At 39.5% G+C, this 21,776-nt stretch overlaps 1 pseudogene; it reads right to left on the bottom strand.

The window, feature by feature from the left end:
- The window catches only part of LOC132254722 (uncharacterized), a 94,223-nt pseudogene extending 72,751 nt beyond the window's left edge, over positions 1–21,472 (bottom strand).
- Positions 21,473–21,776: the final 304 nt, after the last annotated feature.

Genomic DNA, 21,776 nt, shown 5'->3' with positions numbered 1-21,776 from the left:
ACTTGATTTAGTCCTCAAACGGGAATTATCAACAAAATTTATAAACCTAATTCACCATACACTAGGGTAGCATAGCTACCATAGTATAGTGGTTCTAGGATCTTCCACAGGGATGGGTTTTCATATCACACATGATATTAGTTAAAGTACTGAAATGGTGCTTTTTCTTTTATGAGTTAGCTTTAAAAGAAAACATAATTTTTGGTTGAAAAGTGTTGGTTTTAAGTTAACCAAAAATAGTAACTGAGATTAATTACAAAGAAAAGGTTTCTTAGAGTTTTTAAGTCACTAGGTTCAGGTTCCTTAGACAAAAAGGGGGAGATTCCAGATCTTTTTCTCGCGTTGAGGATAATAACATAAAGAATGGTTATCTCCCAAACCAGTGTGTATTTAGCAACCAAGATTTGATCCCACTGGTCCATTAAAAACTTAAGTTGCTTCCCATTAATGGTTTCAAACACTAAAGAACTCTCACTGTGAATCATCTTCCAATGGCTTGTAAGAGATAACTAATAGGCATCCATGGAATCCATGGAGCTCGAAAAGCTAACCAAGTATTGGCCATTCAAGGTGATCCTAACCTTGGATTACCCTTCAAAGGCTCGTAAGAGATAACTAATGGATCTCCAGGGAGTCCGAAAAACTTACCAAGTATTGGCCCAGGTGATTTTAAGGGATTTTAAGTTAAACCTTAAAAATAAAAACCATTAACGGGTAACAACTCTCCTCATTTAAATCAAGGAAAACTCCCACTTTTGTATTTGGATCCCTTACCTAGCTTCCTTCAATCCAAGAAACGAAAAACCTAGCCACTCATCCTGTGAGAAAACATCCTCTGAGGTTGTTTAGCTAGAAATAAAATAAAAACAAAATGAGTAGGTAAGGCAGAGCAAGGCACTGTGTATTTCTTACTAAAAGAATTTACAAGTCTTCTCAGGAATTTCTTCTGAGATGATTTTTTACAAGTGTGATCTAGAATTTTTTTTCGAGATATTACAAAAGAGATATTTTAAGACATATAGAGAGATATATATTTAACCCCCCATTTAGATATCCTAAATATCTAAAAATATTTTTAGCTGATTACAAGAAGAAAATATGTAATTACATAAAATATCTTGAGATAAAAATCTAACGGAGTCGGTGCAAAAATATCTGAAAATTACACAGGAGGATTTTCGCAAGGCTTGCGAAATTTCGCAAAGGGTGTGAAATTCATTTTCCTCCATTTCGCAAGGCTTGCAAAATTTCGCACAGGGTGCAAAATTCATTCTTCACAATCTTGCTCTCTGTTATGCAGCTTGTACTCCTTTTGGCATTTTCACATACTATGCGAAAATTTTGCATAGCCATGCGAAATTGCTTGATGTTAGATTTCTTCTCTGAATCTCTTCCTTGCATACTTGATTGATTTGGTAAAGGCTACGAAGCTCTCCAAAACTTGGATTCTTCATGTGTTTCAGCTTCAACTTGCTTTGCCATGGACTACACAAAATTCTCCCTAATTCTTGCCTCGATTTAATGGTCAAAAAGCTATCAAATACACCAAAACTTGCCAAAAACTTATTAGAAACATTTACAAGGGTCTTTAATGTCCCAATTGAGTTAAAAGTAATAAATACTACTCAAAAGTGTTTAAAAGAGTTTATAACAAGCTATAAAAGAGCACTTTTTGAGTAGTAATCACTCCCCCAAACGACATATTTCTTGTCTTTTAGCAATGAAGGCGAGAGAAAAAGAAAATAGACAGTAAAATAATTTACAAAATCATGTTGATCACTCCAAAAAATTATAAGTGGCATGATGTAGAGCATACTCTCTCATGGGACATTAAAGAAGCAAAACTCAACCTTCAACAAGAGTTTATCAAATATTTTGCCTGATCACAATTCATAAAGAGTAGGCATTATGCATATTTAAGTATTAAAAGGATTTCCACTCTCATAGGCTCAATCAATACTCTTCCACAAAAATCTATGTGTTAAGCTTATTAGTTTTCGATTATAGTATGTTGAACTAGTCTCTGCCCCCAACCTAGTTCTTTCTCAAACCTTAGCAAACTGACCAACCTCTAATAGGCTAAGAACGCACCTCTTTTATTTCAACAATTTTTTTTCATTGTAGGTATGCAATGCTAAAGGTATTGTTTTCTAAAGTGTCCATGTAACGGGGATCCATCAATGACTCCCAACCAATCAAGGTTTAGGGCATCAAGATTTAAGGATCTTTCAACCACTAACTCCTTGGATTTTTTCCTAGATTTTTGAGAATGAAATTTAATACCCAAGCAACTACAATATGTTAAACTCCACCTATTCACCCTTGTAATGAGCAGTGAGATCGGTGACTCCTAACCAATAAAAGCTTAGGGCATAGGGTTACAAAGACTTTTGCCATATACCCCTCGAAACTTGCTCGGGTTTCAAAGCAAGTGCAACACTTTGTTCTTTCTTATTTTTTTCAAAGGCTCATTGGCCTTTTATAAGGTGTCCAAACACTATTAAAATGAGGTCAAAGTACCAAGTTGAAATTTTCCTAAGTTAAGGGGGTGAGATAGTTTTTCATCTTATAAATGGAACTTAATGTGCACAGTGTGTGGTAAGATTAAAGTGGAAGAAATAAAGTTTAATTCAGTAAGAGTTTCAACAATTCATTAACCTCAATATGCATAATACAAACTCTAAGATTCAAGTAAAAAGGTAAGAATTCAATTTCTCCTATTTCATTTTGAGAATTTCTCCTATTTCATTTTGAGAATTTTTCATTTTGAGAAACTTTTTAAAATTTAAGCAAAAACAAATAAATTAACAAAATAACCTAGCATTATTAACAAAACTTCCTTCCTTAACTCTCCCCCCAACCAAGATCAACATTGCCTTCAATGTGGCAAGAGCGATTGCAAATAAAGAGAGGAAGTGGTACCTCCTTAGTGACATGGAGTCTGAGTCGTATAGGAGAAGCCATATGATTAAAAAAAAAAAAAGATTAATGAGTAAAAGAAATAGAAAAAATGGCAAGTATAAACAAAAAATTGATGTTTATATATTACTCTGAGAAAGTACAATGTGAGATATGATCATGTAATACATCCAATCCCATAATATAAAACATCAAAATAAGTAATTATGTCTACTAATATAATAAGTAAATATAATAAGATAAAGAGATGATCAAGGATCATATGAAGATGATGGATCTGTGGTGGCCTCGTAAGTGGGCTGGATCGAGACATCGACTTTGGTGGTCCCCTCGGCTAGAATAGTCTCCTCAGTTGGAGGTATGAGCTCTGATGGTTCAAGAATGTCGGGCTGAGGTGGTGGCAGAAGTCCCAGATGCTGTTGAATCTGATGAATGATAGTAGTATATTGGTCCTGCTGAGCACGTATGTCGGCTATATGTCGGAATAAAGCATTGTGTGTAGTAGTCAGTGTTTGGAATAAATGTACCATGGCACAAAACTCTGTGGCAGAAATGGTGGTGGAGGCATTAGATGTAGACGGTGCATCTGGTGGAACAACAGGAGTGGTAGGAGGAGCAGTATAAGTGGCCTCAGGCATAGGTGTTGCAAGGGTAGGTGGTACACACTTCGTAGGGGACCACTCCCGGAAATCTACTGGATCCATTGGCTCGTATGGAATATGTAAAGCCTTTGCCACATGTCTAGCCTCAAGGATACCCTAGCGCCTATCAATGCTAAAGTGAATGGCGGTAGGACTCCGAGCGCCTTGAGTAGTCATGGATTGATAGAAATCCGATGCCACTCGGGGGTAAAAGAACTCCTGGGAGTCATAAGGTGCTCGAGATGGTACCTCTAGAGTAGTCTAAATGAATCTCGAAGCTTCGGCTGCTGTCGCATGACCTCGAGGTCAAAATATAGCTTGAAATGGAATGGTCTAGCTCTACAATGTGAATTGCTCTCAATGGGCGGCACGGTGACCATAGGTCGTTTGATGATGGCTTCTTGTGGCATTCCAGAAGGATAGTGAGAATCAAAAGGGGCCCGAGGATCAGGCTGTGAATGTCTAGACGACTCTCTAGGGCCTGAAGTCCTGACCTTCTTAGTTGGAGTGCGATGTACTGATGGTTCAGGGGGTGGAGAAGCTGGTGGTCTTTGTGTTAGGTATCAGCGCTGAGGAGGATTAGAGGGCACTCCACCCTCAGAAGTTGGAATGGTCGGGGCCTCGAGGGCTTGAGATGTCGAATCCCATGGAGAGAAGGCTCTTGGCCTCGGCTTGCGAGACAATGAAGGGTCAGTATGGCCTCCTCTAATGCACGCCATGTGAGAAATGGAGTGAGAGGCTTGGGTGGTGTGGGTCCCGTCTTCAAATGGGTGGTCGCGGGGCATCCAATGGAGAGAAAACCGATGGAAGCTTAGACATCGCAAGGGAATGAAGGCTTTCGCAAGGAGCAGATGGGGTGTGCGAAATGGATTCAGGGCCTGAAGGGCTTTAAATAGACTTTTAAGTGACTATTAGAATTCGCAAGGGTTGTTGGACTTTGCACAGGGTTGCGAAATGGGTTCGCACACCCTTTTTAATTTCGCATAGAGTTTTGCAAATCAAAGTTGGGTTTGCGAATTTTTCGTAGGGTGTGCGAATTTTTTCGCATCCCTTGCGAAATGGGATTTTGGATTTTTCGCAAGCTCTGCGAAATGCTCTATTTTCTGACCTTTCCATCATCTAGAAAATTTTTAAGGCTTTTCCCCATCTATTTTGAAATCCACCTGCAATTTGATCATCAAAAATTAAATAAAATCACAAAAAATAAAATTAAAGCAAGAAATTACAATTAAAACAAGAACTAAATCAATAAAACTTTAAATCAATATTAAAACAAAAAATATAGACTTAATGTCTTCCGACAAACTAAATCCATCTAACCATTTGTCTTGTTAAGCTTGATGTGGCTCAAGGAGGATGATTTCCTCATTGTCTCGAGAAAATGGCTCCACGAATGGCTTGGGTCGATGGCCATTGACTTTGAAACTCTCGGTGTTGTTAGAATTGAGTAGCTCCACTACTCCATTTGAATGCACTTGATGGATAGTAAATGGACCTATCCACCTTGATTTCAGCTTTCCCGGGAAGATGTGGAGCTTAGAGTCACACAGCCAGACTTTTTGTCCTTTCTGAAATTCTTTACCGGAGACTAACTAATCATGCCACCTCTTCAATCTTTGTTTTGCAATGTTTGAATTATTGTAAGCATCATTTCTCAGTTCCTCCATCTCATTAAGGTCTAAGAACCTCTTCATGCCGGCTCAACTCAAATCCATGTTGAGCTTCTTGATTGCCCACCAAGCTTTGTATTCCACTTCCACGAGGAGATGGCACGCTTTGTCATAGACTAGGCGATAAGGAGACATTGCAAGAATGGTTTTGTAAGCTGTTCTGGACGCCCACTGTGAATCATGAAGCTTAACAGACCAATCTCTTCTACTCGTATTCACCACCTTCATCAGTCTGTTTTTTATCTCCCGATTTGCTAACTCAACTTGCCCAGAAGTCTAAGGGTGGTAAGGTGTAGCTAACTTATGCTTCACTCCGTACTTGGCTAAGAGAGTTTCAAATGGATTGTTACAAAAATGAGTACCCCCGTCACTTATTATGGCCTTGGGTACTCCAAATCTAGAGAAGACGTTCTCTTTGAGAAATTTGAGAACAACTCTGTGATCATTGCGTTTACACGGGATCACTTCAACCCATTTTGAAACATAATCTACTCCCACCAAGACGTAGGAGTAGCCAAAGGACATACGAAAAGGTCCCATGAAGTCAATGCCCCAGACATCAAATAGATCAACTATTAAAATAGGGTTCAAAGGCATCAGGTTCCTATGTGTTAACTTCCTAAGCCTCTGGCATCTATCACAGCTCTTGCACATGGTGTGGGCATCTTTAAAAAGTGATGGCTAGCAGAAACCCGATTGCAATACCTTCATAGATGTCTTCTGAGAAGCATAATGGCCTCCACATGCACTTTTGTGGCAATGACTGAGGATCCCCTGTTGCTCTTGTTCAGGGATGCACTTCCATATTATTTGATCCGCACAATATTTGAATAGAAATGGCTCTTCCTAGTAGTAGGCATGAATTTTTGCAAAGAAGTGCTTCTTATCTTGTGCTTTGCACTCCCTTGGAACTTCTCTGATAACTAGATAGTTAGCAATATGAGCATACCAAGGAGCGACTTCCATCAACATGAGTGACTCCTCTAGAAAATCATCATTAATGGGCAAACTATGGGAATTATGTGTGATGGCTAGCCTTGACAAATGGTCGGCTACCACATTCTCTATTCCTTTCTTGTCTTTGATATGAAGATTGAACTCTTGAAGCAAGAGAATCCATCTAATCAGCCTCACTTTTGCATCCTACTTAGTCAGCAAATATTTCAAGGCAAAGTGATAAGCGAAAACCACAATGAAAGACCCCACCAATTGTCTAAGGCAAAAACTACAACCAACAATTCTTTCTCTGTGGTTGTGTAGTTCCTTTGCACTTCATTCAACATTTTGCTTGCAAAGTAGATCACATAGGGCTTTCCATCTTCTCTTTGCCCAAGAACAACTCCTATAGCAAAGTCATTGGCATCGCACATCACTTCAAAGGGCAATTGCCAATTGGGAGCTCTCACTATTGGAGCGGCCATCAGAAATAACTTTAGTTCTTCAAAACTCCATTGACATCAATCATCCCATATGAATTTAGCATCCTTTACCAATAGTTCACAAAGAGGTCTTGCAAGTTTAGAGAAATCTTTGATAAACCTCCTATAGAACCCAACATGACCAAGGAATTGCCTTACTCCTTTGACAGTTGTTGGCGATGGCAACTTGAAAATAAGTTCAACCTTTGCTTTGTCCACTTCAATGCCTTGCTTTGAGATAATATGCCCAAGTACAATCCCTTGGTGTACTATGAAATGGCATTTCTCTCAGTTAAGCACCAAGTCTTTCTCAATGCATTGGTTCAGAACAGCTTCCAAGTTGACTAAGCATTCGTCAAATGTACTTCCATATATGGTGATATCGTCCATAAAAACTTCCATAATACACTCCACCATATCACTAAAAATGCATAACATGCATCTTTGGAACGTTACGGGTGCATTGCATAAGCCGAGAGACATTCTTTTGTATGCGTAGGTTCTGAATAGACATGTGAAAGTGGTCTTCTCTTGGTCTTCAACATCAATTTCTATTTGAAAATACCCGGAGTAGCCATCCAAGAAACAGTAGAATGGATGGCCAGAGACCCTCTCAAGCACTTGATCAATAAACGGCAACGGGAAGTGGTCCTTCCTTGTTACAACATTCAACTTTTTATAATTAATGCACTCCTTCCAACCTGAAGTGAGGCATGTAGAAACTTCTTCTCTCTTATCATTTTACACCACCGTGATCCCTGATTTCTTTTGCACGACTTGCGTAGGACTCACCCATGGGCTATCTGATATGAGGTATATAATAAAGGCTTGAAGTAGCTTAAGCACTTTAGCTCGCACCACCTCTTGCATGTGAGGGTTCAACCTTCTCTAAGGTTGATGAACTGGCTTAGCTTCTTCTTCCATGTATATATGATGGGTATAGACTAAAGGGTTGATCCCTTTCAGATAAAACATTTGCCACCTTATCGCCTTCTTACATCTCCTGAGGACTTCAAGTAGACAATCCTCCTGAGGAGTGGTAAGAGATTAAATAACAATAGGGCTTTGCTTGTTTTCTTCCAGGTATGCATACTTCAACTCCGTGGGTAATGGCTTCAAAATAAGCTTTGGGGGCTCCTCAACAGCTTCTTGTGTCTCTTCCCCATTGAATAAAGGCAGAATTTCTTCCCTCCTCTTCCAAGGGGGCATAGTAGCAAGAAAATTTGAGGGTTCAAGTAACCCTTCATTAAGATCCCCAAGACTCTCATTCAAATCTTCGAGCATTTTCTGATCACAATGCTCCTCCACTAAGTTTTCAATCATGCACACCTCTTCTGGTCCTTCTTCTTCTTCCGGATGGAATTGTTTCTTGCACAAATAGAAGATGTTGAGCTCTAACGTCATGTTGCCAAATGTAAGTTGTATGACTCCATTCCTACAATTGATGATAGCATTTGGTGTAGCTAGTAATTGTCTTCCAAGTATGATAGGAACACAGTTAGTTCCTTTGGCAACTGGGTCCGTATCAAGAACAACAAAATCCACTGGATAGTAGAATTTGTCAACTTGAACTAGTACATCTTCAATCATGCCTCTTGGAATCTTCACAGATCTATCTAATAGAGATAGAGTGATTGATGTTGGCTTCAACTCTCTTAGTCCCAATTGCTTGTAGACAGAGTAGGGTAGTGAATTCACACTTGCCCCCAAGTCTAACAAAGCTTTCTCCACACACGTCTCTCCAATCATCACTGAGATGGTAGGACAAACCGAATTTTTTTATTTTACTAGAGACTTGCACTGTATAATGGCACTTACTTGCTCAGTCAAGAAGGCTTTCTTATTTACATTCAACCCTCTTTTTATAGTGCATAAGTCCTTTAGGAATTTTGCATAAGTTGGAACTTGTTTGATCATGTCTAGCAAAGAGATGTTAACTTTCACGTGCCTCAACACTTCAAGAATTTCTGATGCATTATAGATTCCCTTTTTTCCATGCAAAGCTTGGGGGAAAGGTGGAGGCGTGTGTTTCTTCATCATGTCTTCTTGGTTGATGGTCCTCTCTGGTTCTTCATTCACAGTAGATTCAAGGTCCTCATTCTTTCCACTGTTCCATTTTCTCTTTCCTTTGATTCCCTCTCTCTTCTCTTTCTCTGCTTCATTCACTGGTTCATGCTCTGGCTTGGATGTAGGCAAATCAACCTCTTTACCACTCCTTAGAGTAATCACTTCTTTGACTTCCCTCACCTATGAAGATTCTTCCTCCTGAGCCTCCACTTCATGGATATCCTTGGGATTCTGATGAGGTTGAGAATGAAACTTTCCTTTCTCTTGCATTGTGTTAAGGTAGGTGAGCCTTGAGATTGAGTACTGGAGATTATCTATCTTTTGAGATAGATCATTTTGCATCCCATCCATCCTTTTGTTTAATGTACTCTCTATACTATCAATTATTTGACTAAGCTGAGCATTGATGGATTTCTGGCCTCCAACAAAGTCTCCCACGACCTTGCTAAGATTTACAATGGCTTGTTCAAGATTCGAGGATCGCAGAGGTACTTGGCCAAGTTGCGTGTACTGAGGTGTCCTTGGCTTCCAAGAGAAATTCGGATGATTCCTCCAATTTGCATTATAGGTATTGCCATATGAAGCATTGTTATTGGGCTTAAATTATCCAATAGCATTTGCTTGATCCCCAAACATTTCTCTCACAGTTGGAATCGTAGAACACTCCTCCACCAAGTGTTTAAAATATTGACAAATGGAACACGGTATAGCTTGCACTGGTGTTTCAGAAATGGCCTGCACTTCTCGTATCTTCTTCATTTCTAGCTCTTCCAATCTTCTTGCCATAGCTGCAACTTTTGCTTTCATATCGATGTCTTCCTTCAAAGTATACATCCCAGCCTTAGCATTAGGAGCATTAGGTTGAGACTTCATTCTTCCCACTTCTCTAGCATTCGACTCATCCCATCCTCTTGAAACTTCAACCACATAACTCAAGAAATCCATGGCTTCCTCCGGATTCTTATTCATGAAGTCTCCTCCACACATCGTTTCTAAGAGTTGCTTCATTGAGGAAGACATACCGTCATTAAAATAGCTCACCAATAGCCATGTATCAAAGCCATGGTGAGGACAAGCATTAATAGCTTCCATGTATCCCTCATAACACTCATAGAATTTCTCATTTTCTTTAGTTGAGAAGTTTGAAATTTGCCTTTTCAAGCCATTGGTCCTATGAGTCGGGAAAATTTTCTTGAGAAATTCAGCTTGCAAATTAGTCCAAGTTCGGATACTCCTTGGCCTTAAAGAATTAAGCCAAACCTTGGCCTTATCCTTCAAGGTGAAAGGAAATAGCTTGAGTCTCATCAAGTTGATTGAAGCTCCTCCTTCTTGGAAAGTATTACAAACCTCCTCAAATTCCTTGATATGCGTGTAGGGATTCTCACTTTCCATCCCATGGAAAGTAGGTAGAAGTGGCACAATATGTGGTCGGATCACTAGTTGCTCTATAGGTGGCACTATACATGATGGTGCACTCATACGAGGTGGATGCATGCGGTCCCTCATGGATCGGTATGCATTGAAATTCTCCTCCTGAGCATGTTGACTATGCTGATCTTCAGCAGTAGCTTCCACGACGTTCATGCACAATTCCAACTCTATTTCGTGAGGAGTTTTGATTTTCACAAGTCTTCCCTCATTGTCTTGTATCCAATAGGGCATGCACAACTAGCAATAACTTAAAACAAAAACAAATAAAAAAAAAAAAACAATTCTAGGAAAAAAAAAAAGGTAACTAAAAACTAAATAAAAGATAAACTAAAATAAAAACAAAAAATAAAAAATTAGTAAAAGAAAAGAAAAATCACCAAAGTTGTGATGAAGATCACAAGTGTTCTGTAAAAGTTATATCACTATGAAGTGGCACCATCCCCGGCAACGACACCATTTGATTCATCCCCAATTAGTGATTTACTTGATTTAGTCCTCAGACGGGAGTTATCAACAAAATTTATAAGCCTAATTCACCATACACTAAGGTAGCATAGCTACCATAGTATAGTGGTTCTATGATTGTCCACAGGGATGGGTTTTCATATCACACATGATATTAGTTAAAGTACTGAAATGGTGCTTTTTATTTTATAAGTTAGCTTTAAAAGAAAACATAATTTTTGGTTGAAAAGTGTTGGTTTTAAGTTAACCAAAAATAGTAACTGAGATTAATTACAAAGAAAAGGTTTCTTGGAGTTTTTAAGTCACTAGGTTCAGGTTCCTTAGACAAAAGGGGGAGATTCCGGATCTTTTCCTCACGTTGGGGATAATAACATAAAGAATGGTTATCTCTCGAATCGGTGTGTATTTAGCAACCAAGATTTGATCCCATTGGTCCATTAAAAACTTGAGTTGCTTCCCATTAATGGTTTCAAACACTAAAGAACTCTGTGAATCATCTTCTAATGGCTCGTAAGAGATAACTAACAGGCATCCATGGAGCCCGAAAAGCTAACCAAGTATTGACCATTCAAGGTGATCCTAACCTTGGATTACCCTTCAAAGGCTCGTAAGAGATAACTAATGGATCTTCAGGGAGTCCAAAAAGCTTAGCAAGTATTGGCCCAGGTGATTTTAAGGGATTTTAAGTTAAACCTTAAAAATAAAAACCATTAACGGGTAACAACTCTCCTCATTTAAATCAAGGAAAACTCCCACTTTTGTATTTGGATCCCTTACCTAGCTTCCTTTAATCCAAGAAACGAAAAACCTAGCCACTCATCCTATGAGAAAACATCCTCTGAGGTTGTTTGGCTAGAAAGAAAATAAAAACAAAATGAGTAGGTAAGGCAGAGCAAGGCCCTGTGTATTTCTTACTAAAAGAGTTAACAAGTCTTCTCAGGAATTTCTTCTGAGATGATTTTTTACAAGTGTGATCTAGAATTTTTTTTCGAGATATTACAAAAGAGATATTTTAAGACATAGAGAGATATATTTTTAACCCCTCATTTAGATATCTTAATGATTGCATGCCTAGCTGGTGTACCTTGAGTTTGGTCCTCAGACAGGAGTAACCAACAAAATTTATAACCTATATCACCATGCACTAGGATAGCCTTAGCTAATGCAGCATAGTGGCTCTAGGATTGTTCACTGGGAAGGGTTTTCAACTTACAACTGATACCAATTCAAAGTCGAATTGGTGTTTTTTCATTTCAAGGTTAGCTTCAAAAGAAAACATAAACTTTGGTTGAAAAAGGATTTGTTTTAAGCTAACTAAAAATAAAGTAATGGAAATTACTTATGAAGAAAAACGTTTCTCGGAGTTTTAGGATCACTGAGGTCAGGCTCCTCATACAAAAACAGAGCTCCGGTTACTTGAATCTTTTCCTCACATTAGAGAATTAACATATAGTTAATTCTCTAACCGGTGTTGTACAGATGCTTCCCTTTTATGGATTTCAGCAGTAATTCCTTCTCACTGATGCATCTTGCAATGGCTCGTGCCTCTCACCTAGCATTTGCCATTCAAGGTGATCATTAACCTTGGACTTCCTTTCTCAAGCTCGTAAGAGATAACTAATGGATGTCTCCTAAGAGTCTAAAAGCTTACCAAGTGTTGGCAATTCTAGAAAATCCTACCTTCAAGTCACCTCCCAAAGGCTCGTAAGAGATAAACTAGTGCATCTCCATGGACGAAGATCACTTGCCTTACCAAGTGTTGGCCCAGGTGAATTGAAGGCATTTTAAGTTAACTAAAAACATAGAAACCATAAACTGGTCACACTTTGTCTTCATTAACAGCTGAAACAACAAAACTACTTATTCTTGCACTCGGGACCTTACCCGGCTACCTTAGCTCCAAGAAACAAAAAGTCTAGCCAACCATTCTATGAGGAAACATCCTCAGAGCTTGTTTGGCTAGTAAGAAAAATACAATCAAATTGAGTAGGTAAGGCAGAGCAAAGCTCTGTATTTTACTTCCTTGAAAACTATACAAAAGATGTCTCTGAGAACAAGCTCCCGAGATGATATGTGTAATGAAAATTACAAAACAATATATATAAGGTTATTCACCCTTTGTTCTTGCTTAATAACTAAGGAATCCTATGATTGGTGGGTTACAAGGAGAAAATCGGGATTTAGACATCAAATATCTGAAGAAAAAGATCTAAAAATGTCGATCACAAATATCTGGAAGCACTCAGGAGGATTTCACAAGCATGCAAGATGGCTGCGAAATTTCACAAGCTGAAGGACACCATTTGGCAGCCAAAGGCTGACTTCGCAACCTGCGAAATTTGCCTTCAGCTTGGTGTGATCGGCTTTCAATGGCTCTAACTTCTTCATTTCAACTCCGATTCATGGACCGTTTAAAGCATTGGATTTCTGACTTCCCAAGCTTTGAAATGACATATAGTATGCATGAAATGAGCTCCAGAAAGTGCTCCAAAAGTGTTCAACAATTGATGTCCTCTTGAATTCTTCATGTTAGATTTCTCTCTTTGCTTTCCCTCCTTGCATTCATGATTTGCTTATGGCAAAGGATTATAAAGCTTCAAAGCTTTGGTTCTTCATATTAATGAGCTTCCAATTTCTTTGCCATGGATTCCATAGAACTCTCCTCAATCTTGGATTGCTTCGGTGATCAAAATACTATCAAAAATACCAAAACTTACACAATTTGATTAGAAATGATTGCAAAGGTGGTTAATAGGCTAATTGAGTTAAAAGGTCATAACTACTACTCAAAAGTGTTTAAAAGAGTTAATTACAAGCTACAAAATAACACTTTTTGAGTAGCAATCACTCCCCCCAACCGACATATTGCTAGTCCCTTAGCAATAAAGGAGAGAAAAAAGTGAAATAAATAGTAATATACTTTACAAAATCATGCTGATCACTTCAAAAAATTTTAAGTGGCATGATGGTCAAGCTTTCACATGGGATATTAAAGATATAAAACTCAAATTTCAGTAAGAGTTATCAAATACTTTACCTAATCACAATTCATAAAGAGAAGGCATTATGCAAATTGAAGCTTTAAAATCATTTCTACTTCCAAAAGACCAAACCTTACTCTTCCACTAAAATCTAAGTTTTACTTGATAGTTTCCGAATATAGTATGATGAACTAATCTCTCCCCCCAACCTAGTTCTTTTTCAACACTTAGCAAACTTGACAAAATTTAATAGGCTAAGAACACACCCTTTTATTTCACAATTTTTTTTCTTGTAGGAGTACAAGGCTTAAAGGTATTCTTTTCTAAATTGTCCATGTAATGGGGGTCCATCAATGACTCCCAACCACTCAAGGTTTAGGGCATCAGGCTTTAAGAATCTTTCAACCACTAACTCCTCGGATTTTACCCCAGACTTTTGAGAATGAATTTTAATATCCAAGCACCTACAGTATGTTAAACTCCACCTATTCACCCTTGTAACGAGCATTGAGGTTGGTGACTCCCAACCAATGAAGGCTTAGGGCACCAGGCTTTAAAGATTTTCACCATATACCCTCAGTCCTTGCTCAGATTTTAAGGCAAGCAAACAATTTTTTTTTTTTTTTTTCAAAGGCTCATTGGCCTTTTATAAGGTGTCCCAACACTATTAAATGAGGTCAAAGGTACCAAGTCTAAATTTTCCTAAGTCAGGAGGGAAATAGTTTTTCATCTTATAATCGGAACCTATTGTGCATAGTGTGTGAATAGCTTAAAGTGGAAGAACTAAGCTTGAATTCAATAGAAGTTTCAACAATTCATCAACTTTAGTAAGCATAATACAAACTCTAAGTCAAGTGAAAAACAAAAATTCGATTTCTCTTACTTCATTTTGAGAATTTTTCCTTAATAACCATGGAGAGTAAAATAAAAAGTTTAAAAAAGTTTAAAATTAAACAAAAATCAACTAAATTACCAAAATAACTTAGCATTAACAACAAAAACTTCCTTCCTCAACTCTCCCCCCAACCAAGTTGAACATTGTCCTCAATGTGGCATGAGCAATTGAAATTATAGGGAGGAAGTGGTGCCTCCTGAATGATATGAAGTTCGAGTAGAATAGGAGAAACCACATGTTTCAAAAACAATAAAAGAAATGAGTAGAGGAATTGAAATAAAAATAATGTTAAAAGTGATCAAAAAGTGATAGATTTGTATTACTTCATGAAAGTACAATATAAAGGAAAAAAAGTAATACAACCAATCCCAATATATAAAATATCAAAAGCATGGGATTACAAGTTCTATTATAGCAAGGAAATACATAAAGGAAATCGATAAAGGAAACTATGCAAATGATCAAATAGTGGCGAGAGGATGATGTGAGGATGATGGCTCAGCTGTAGAGGTTTGAATGCTGGGGGTGGATGCCTTTGTCTCTCCTATAGTCGGCTCCTCAGGAGGCATAGTTTGCTCTACTAGAGGAGGGGCCTGTGATGGCTCTGACATGATAGGAATGGGGTGCTCATGAGTCGGTGGAATACCCAGATGGTGCTGAATCTGCCTCAAGATGGCAGTATGCTGGGTCTGAGTGGCGATAATCTACTCTTGATGAGCACAAATAGCTGTCATCTACTGAGTGAGGATGCTCTAAGAAGTGGCCAATGCCTGCAAAGTGTGACATAGGCCTCTATAGTCGGAAATGGATATGGTAATCCTGGGCTCAGATGAAGGAGATGGCTCTAATATGGGTGGAATAACAAGGGGAGTCCATGGTGTGGCATGAGGAGCAGAGGGTGCAACCTCAGGTATAGGCTCTGTAGAGGGCACTGCAAGGGCAGGTGCTCTTATGTCAGTTGGTATCTCAATCGGTTGTGGCTCCTCTAGCTGTTATGGATGTGGAATCTCTAGATGCTTTGGTCCAGCTGAGGGTCTGATGGGTATCCCAAATGCTCCAAAATCTGGCATAGCAATCTCGGGAAGAGTAGTGGAATAGCATCCGCTCTCAGCAGCTCCTTCCTATGGACCTTCTCTTCAAAGTATAGAAGAGCGGCCATAATGAGATGATGAGGGCCAAAGAAGAATCCCTTAGATATCCTGAACAATGCCTCCAGCAAAACTCCTCTCCTCTGCACCCAATGCTGAAGTGGAAAGATGTTATGGCGTAGGAGTGTATCAATAAAGAACATGCTAGGAGGGAGCTCCTTCCTCAACAGATACTAGTGCGAGGATGCCCCTCTGAACAGAATATGAACTATGTCGCTCTGTGCAGGATGAGTCCAGAATCGATAATCCTCTGGACGTGCTGGCTTATAGGGAATGCGGAGTGCCTCTTCTATGTGCCTGGCTCCCAAAATACCATGGCGTCCATCTATGGTAAAATGGATGACAGTAGGATCCCGAACCTGGTGTGTGGTCATGGACTAATAAAAGTCCAATGCTATACGGGGATAGAAAAAATCCCTGGGAGTCAGGAGGTGCTCCATATGGTACCTTTGTAGAATATGGAAGGAATCTCTGAGCTTAGGTTGAAGTCTGAACGTAGCTATGTCAAAGTAGAGCTTAGAGTGGAATGGCCTTGCCCTGCAATCCAAATTACCCTCAATGGGTGGTTGAGTGACCATTGGACGTTTGATAACTACCTCAGGAGTCATGCCTGAGGGAATCTGAGACTCTTTAGCTGGTGGCTGATATGGCTAAGGCTTTTTGACAGGTGGTTGAGATGGATGAGGCTCTTATTCAGGCTCTGAATATGGCTCTGTTAAATCAATTGGCTCTGATACCTTGGCTTTCTTCTTTGGGGGAGCGCTACTTGTCTTTTTGGCTTTCGAAGAGCTCGCCCCGGCTATGGTGAGTGACCTTGTCTGATAGCGCCTCGAAGGAGGACTCATGGGTGCGTCCTCAACCGGAGGTGGGACGACTAGTGGCCGTGGAGGCTCGGGTATGGCAGCTTGGACAGGGCTCTCTCTTGGGATTCTCAGGTGAGTTGATGGGAACGAGGACTTAGCTCCTCGGGTTTTGGCCATGGCTATCTCAGAGAAGGTAGCCGGAGGTGCGCGCGGCTTGGATCAGGTGGAGGAGTCAGACGGAAGGTTGCTCTGGTTTGGCTCCTCTTTGTCACCTATTTGAAGTTCAAATGACCGGTTAAAAAAAATATATGGAATTTATAACATTTAAATAGGATGCCAAGGGATGGTTTTTATTTTCGCAGTAGATGGTCGATTTCACAGCAAGGGGTTGATTTCGCAGTAGAGGGGCATTTTCGCAGCCCATTTTCCAGCCCATTTCGTAGCTGTGAAATGAGGTTGGAGGGCTGCGAAATAACACTCGTGTGCCAAGGGGTGGTTTCGCAGCTGTGAAACCACCTGCGAAATGAGGGTGTGGCTACGAAAATGGGAGTTTTTACGCTTTGAGGATTTCGCAACTGCGAAATTAACGCAGGGGGGGGGGGGAAGAGGGTGTTTCGCAATTACTTCTTGGGGTTGCGAAATTATTTCACAGCCAAGGGCCATTTTCGCAGGGGCCCTTTTTGGGCTGCGAAATCTAGTAGACCATGAATGTTTCCTTGCTTTTGAGCTCCTTTTGATTCCTAGAGACCTTCCTTCAATTTCTTTGCAATTCCTCCTAAATTAGATCATTCAAAAAGATTGAGTTACAAATAAATAACATAATTTAAGACCAAAATTAAAATCAAAATAATCATAAAAGCTTTTAAATTAACAAAATTAAACAAAAATATGGACTTTGGTGAAACCAAGTCCATCTAACCCTTTTCTGATTAGGCTCTCTGTGGCTCAAGAAGGTTGATTTCTTCATTTTCTTGCTTGAATGACTCAATGAATGGCTTGAGACGATGGCCATTGACTTTAAAAGTGTTTGTGCTATTGGAATTCAATAATTCCACCACTCCATTGGGATGCACTTGGTGAATAATGAAAGGACCTATCCACCTTGACTTGAGCTTCCCAAGAAAGATATGGAGCCTTGAATGATAGAGTAAGACTCTTTGTCTTTTCCGGAATTCCTTGTTGGAGATTAATTGATCATGCCATCTCTTCATCCTCTGTTTTGCAACTTTGGAATTGATGTAAGCATCATTTCTTAATTCCTCCATCTCATTAAGGTCTAAGCACATCTTTGCCCCGACTCTGATCAAATCCATGTTTAACTTTTTGATTTCCCACCAAGCCTTATATTCAACTTCCACAGGGAGATGGCATGCTTTGCCATAGACTAGGCGATAGGGAGACATGCCAAGAATAGTCTTATAAGCTGTTCTATATGCCCATAGTGAATCATGAAGCTTAATAGACCAATCTCTTCTACTCGTGATCACCACCTTCATCAATATGTTCTTGATTTCCTTGTTTGCTAGCTCAACTTGCCCGAAAGTCTGAGGGTGATAAGGTGTGGCTACCTTATGCTTCACTCCATACTTGACTAATAGGGTTTCAAAAGGTCTGTTGCAAAAATGAGTACCTCCATCACAGATGATGGCCTTGGGCACCCCAAATCTTGAGAAAATGTTCTCTTTGAGAAACTTGAGAACCACCCTATGATCATTGTGTTTACAGGGGATTGTCTCAACCTATTTAGAAACATAATCCACCCCCACCAAGATATAAGAGTTACCAAAAGACATTGGGAAAGGTCCCATGAAGTCAATGCCCCAAACATCAAAGAGATCAACTATTAGAATGGGGTTCATGGGCATTTGATTTCTTTTTGTTAGCTTCCCGAGCCTCTGGCATCTATCATAGCTCCTACACATGATGTGGGCATCTTTCAAAAGTGATGGCCAACAAAACCCTGATTGCAACACCTTCATGGCTGTTTTTTGAGAGGCAAAGTGGCCTCCACATGCATTCTCATGGCAGTGGCTGAGGATTCCTTGTTGCTCTTCTTCAGGAACACACTTCCTTATTATTTGATCTGCACAAAAATTGAAAAGAAAAGGCTCTTCCCAATAATAAGCATGAATCTTTGCAAATAAGTGCTTCCTATCTTGTGCTTTCCACTCACTTGGAACTTCACCAGTAACCAAATAGTTAGAATATGAGCATACCAAGGAGTTTTCTCTAGCAACATAAGTGATTCCTCAAGAAAGTCGTCATTAATAGGTAAGACATGGGAATTGTGTGCTATAACCAACCTTGAAAGGTGGTCAGCTACCACATTCTCCACTCCTTTCTTGTCTCTAATTTGGAGATCAAACTCTTGTAGTAAAAGAATCCATCTAATCAACCTTGCTTTTGCATCTTGATTTGTCAATAAATACTTCAAGGCTGAATGGTCAGTGAAAACAATGATGAAAGACCCTACTAGATAAGCACGAAACTTGTCTAAGGCAAACACCACAGCTAATAATTCTTTCTTTGTAGTTGTGTAGTTCCTTTGAGCTTCGTTCAATGTCTTGCTTGCATAGTAGATCACATAGGGCTTTCCATTTTCTTTTTGGCCAAGCACAACTCCTATAGCAAAGTCACTGGCATCACACATCACTTCAAAGGGTAGTTGCCAGTTAGGAGCCCTCACTATTGGAGCAGTTGTCAAAAATTGCTTCAATTGATCAAAACTCTTTTGACATCTTTCATCCCATATAAACTTAGCATCCTTAGCCAAAATTTCACAAAGAGGCTTTGAAAGCTTAGAGAAATCTTTTATAAACCTCCTATAGAACCCTGCATGGCCAAGAAATTGCCTTACTCCTTTCACAGTTGTTGGGAATGGCAATTTGACAATAAGTTCCACCTTTGCTTTATCAACTTCAATGCATTTCTCAGAGATGATATGGCCAAGGACAATTCCTTGATGTACCATAAAATGGCATTTCTCCCAATTGAGCACCAAGTCCTTTTCAATGCATCTGTTAAGAACCGCTTCCAAGTTGATTAGGCATTCTTCAAATGTACCTCCATATATGGTGATGTCGTCCAAGAAAACCTCCATAATTCACTCCACCATATCACTGAAGATACTTAGCATGCATCTTTGGAATGTTGCAGGTGCATTGCATAAACCAAAAGGCATTCTTCTGTAGGCAAATGTTCCAAATGGACATGTGAAAGTGGTCTTCTCCTGATCATCAACATCAATTTCAATTTGAAAATACTCGGAGTGCCCGTCCAAGAAACAATAAAAAGGATGGCCAGAGACTCTCTCCAACACTTGATCAATAAATGGCAATGGAAAATGATCTTTCCTTGTCACAACATTCAATTTTCTATAATCAATACACACTCTCCAACCTGAAGTGAGGCGTGTAGTGATTTCTTCTCCTTTTTCATTTTGAACCACAGTAATCCTTGACTTCTTTGGTACCACTTGAGTAGGGCTCACCCAAGGGCTGTCAGATATGGGGTAAATAATACCTGCTTGAAGTAGCTTCAGCACCTCAGCTCGCACCACCTCTTGCAAATGAGGATTCAATATTCTTTGAGGTTGACGAATTGGTTCAGCTTCTTCCTCCATGTATATATGATGTGTACAAACCAAAGGACTAATGCCTTTCAAGTTAGATATTTGCCATCCTATTGCTTTCTTACACCTCTTGAGAACTTCAAGTAGAGAAATCTCTCGAGAAGTAGTAAGAGATGAAGATATAACAACAGAGCATTGTTTATTCTCTTCCAAGTATGTGTATTTCAACTCCATGGGCAGAGGCTTCAAATTGAGCTTTGGGGTCTCTTCTTTAGCAGCTTCTTGTGCCTCCTCTTTATTGAACAAAGGTAGAATATCTTCTCTCCTCCTCCAACCTTGTAGAGTAGCAAGCACATAAGAGGGTTTAGGCAACCCTTCTTAAAGATCCCCAAGACTTTCATTCAACTTGTCTTGCATATTCTAATTACAGTGCTCCTCCACTAGAGTGTCAATAATGCATACCTCTTCTGGACCTTCTTCTTCGTCCGGAGTGATTAGCTTTTTGGACATATAAAAGATATTGAGCTCAAGTGTCATGTTGCCAAAAGTGAGTTGCATAAATCCATTCCTACAATTTATAATTGCATTTGAGGTAGCAAGAAATGGCCTTCCAAGGATGATAGGAACATAATTAGCCTCTTTGAGGGGGTCCGTATCAAGAACAACAAAATCTACTGGATAGTAGAAGTTGTCAACTTGAACTAGGACATCTTCAATTATCCCCCTTGGAATTTTCACCGATCTATCAGCTAGAGATAGAGTGATTGCTGTTGGCTTCAATTCACCAAGTCCCAATTGCTTGTAGACATAGTATGGTAGCAAATTCACATTAGCTCCCAAGTCTAACAAAGCTTTCTCCACTACCTTTCCTCCAATCATGACTGAAATGGTAGGACATCCCGGGTCTTTGTACTTCAAAGGAGACTTGCATTGTATGATAGTACTTACTTGCTCAGTCAAGAAGGCTTTCTTGTTCACATTCAACCCTCTTTTGATAGTACACAAGTCTTTTAGGAATTTTGCATATGTTGGAACTTGTTTAATCATATATAGCAATGGAATATTGACTTTCACTTGTCTCAATACTTCAAGAATTTCAGATGCATTTCTGATCCCCTTTTTCCCATGCAAAGCTTGAGGAAAAGGTGGAGAAGTGTGTTTCTTCAGCATTTCTTCCTTAATAATCTCTTTCGCCGGATTTGCCTTCACTGTTGAATCATGGTCCTCTTTCCCTTCACTGTTATCTTTCTTATTTCCTTTGATTTCCTTCCTCTTCTTCTTCTTCCTCTTCAACATGTGGCTTGGGTGTTGGCAACTCAACCTTTTTACCACTGCTTAGAGTGACCAAGGCCTTAACATCTCTCATGGATACCCTTGGGGTTTTGGTGAGGTTGAGAAGGAAATCTACCTTTCTCTCGCACTGTGTTCAAGTTAGTGAGCCTTGAGATTGAGTATTGGAGATTATCTATCTTCTGAGATAAGTCATTTTGCATTCCATCCATCATTTTATTCAATGTATTCTCTACACTGTCAATTCTTTGATTGAGTCGAGCATTGATGGATTTTTGGTCTCCAACAAAATCTCTCACAACCTTGCTGAGATTCACTATTGCTTGTTCAAGACTTGAAGCTTGTTGAGATTGTTGAGTCGGCTGTTGGTACTGAGGTGCTCTTGGCTTCCAAGAAAAATTTGGATGATTTTTCCAACTTGAGTTGTAAGTATTTCCATACGAAGCATTGTTGTTGGGCTTGAATTGTCCAGTGACA

This window comes from Vitis vinifera, chromosome 12, assembly GCF_030704535.1.
Source record: "Vitis vinifera cultivar Pinot Noir 40024 chromosome 12, ASM3070453v1".
Classification (NCBI taxonomy): domain Eukaryota; kingdom Viridiplantae; phylum Streptophyta; class Magnoliopsida; order Vitales; family Vitaceae; genus Vitis; species Vitis vinifera.
The sequence above is the reverse complement of the archived record's forward strand: the minus strand, read 5'-3'. Positions and strand labels throughout refer to the sequence as shown.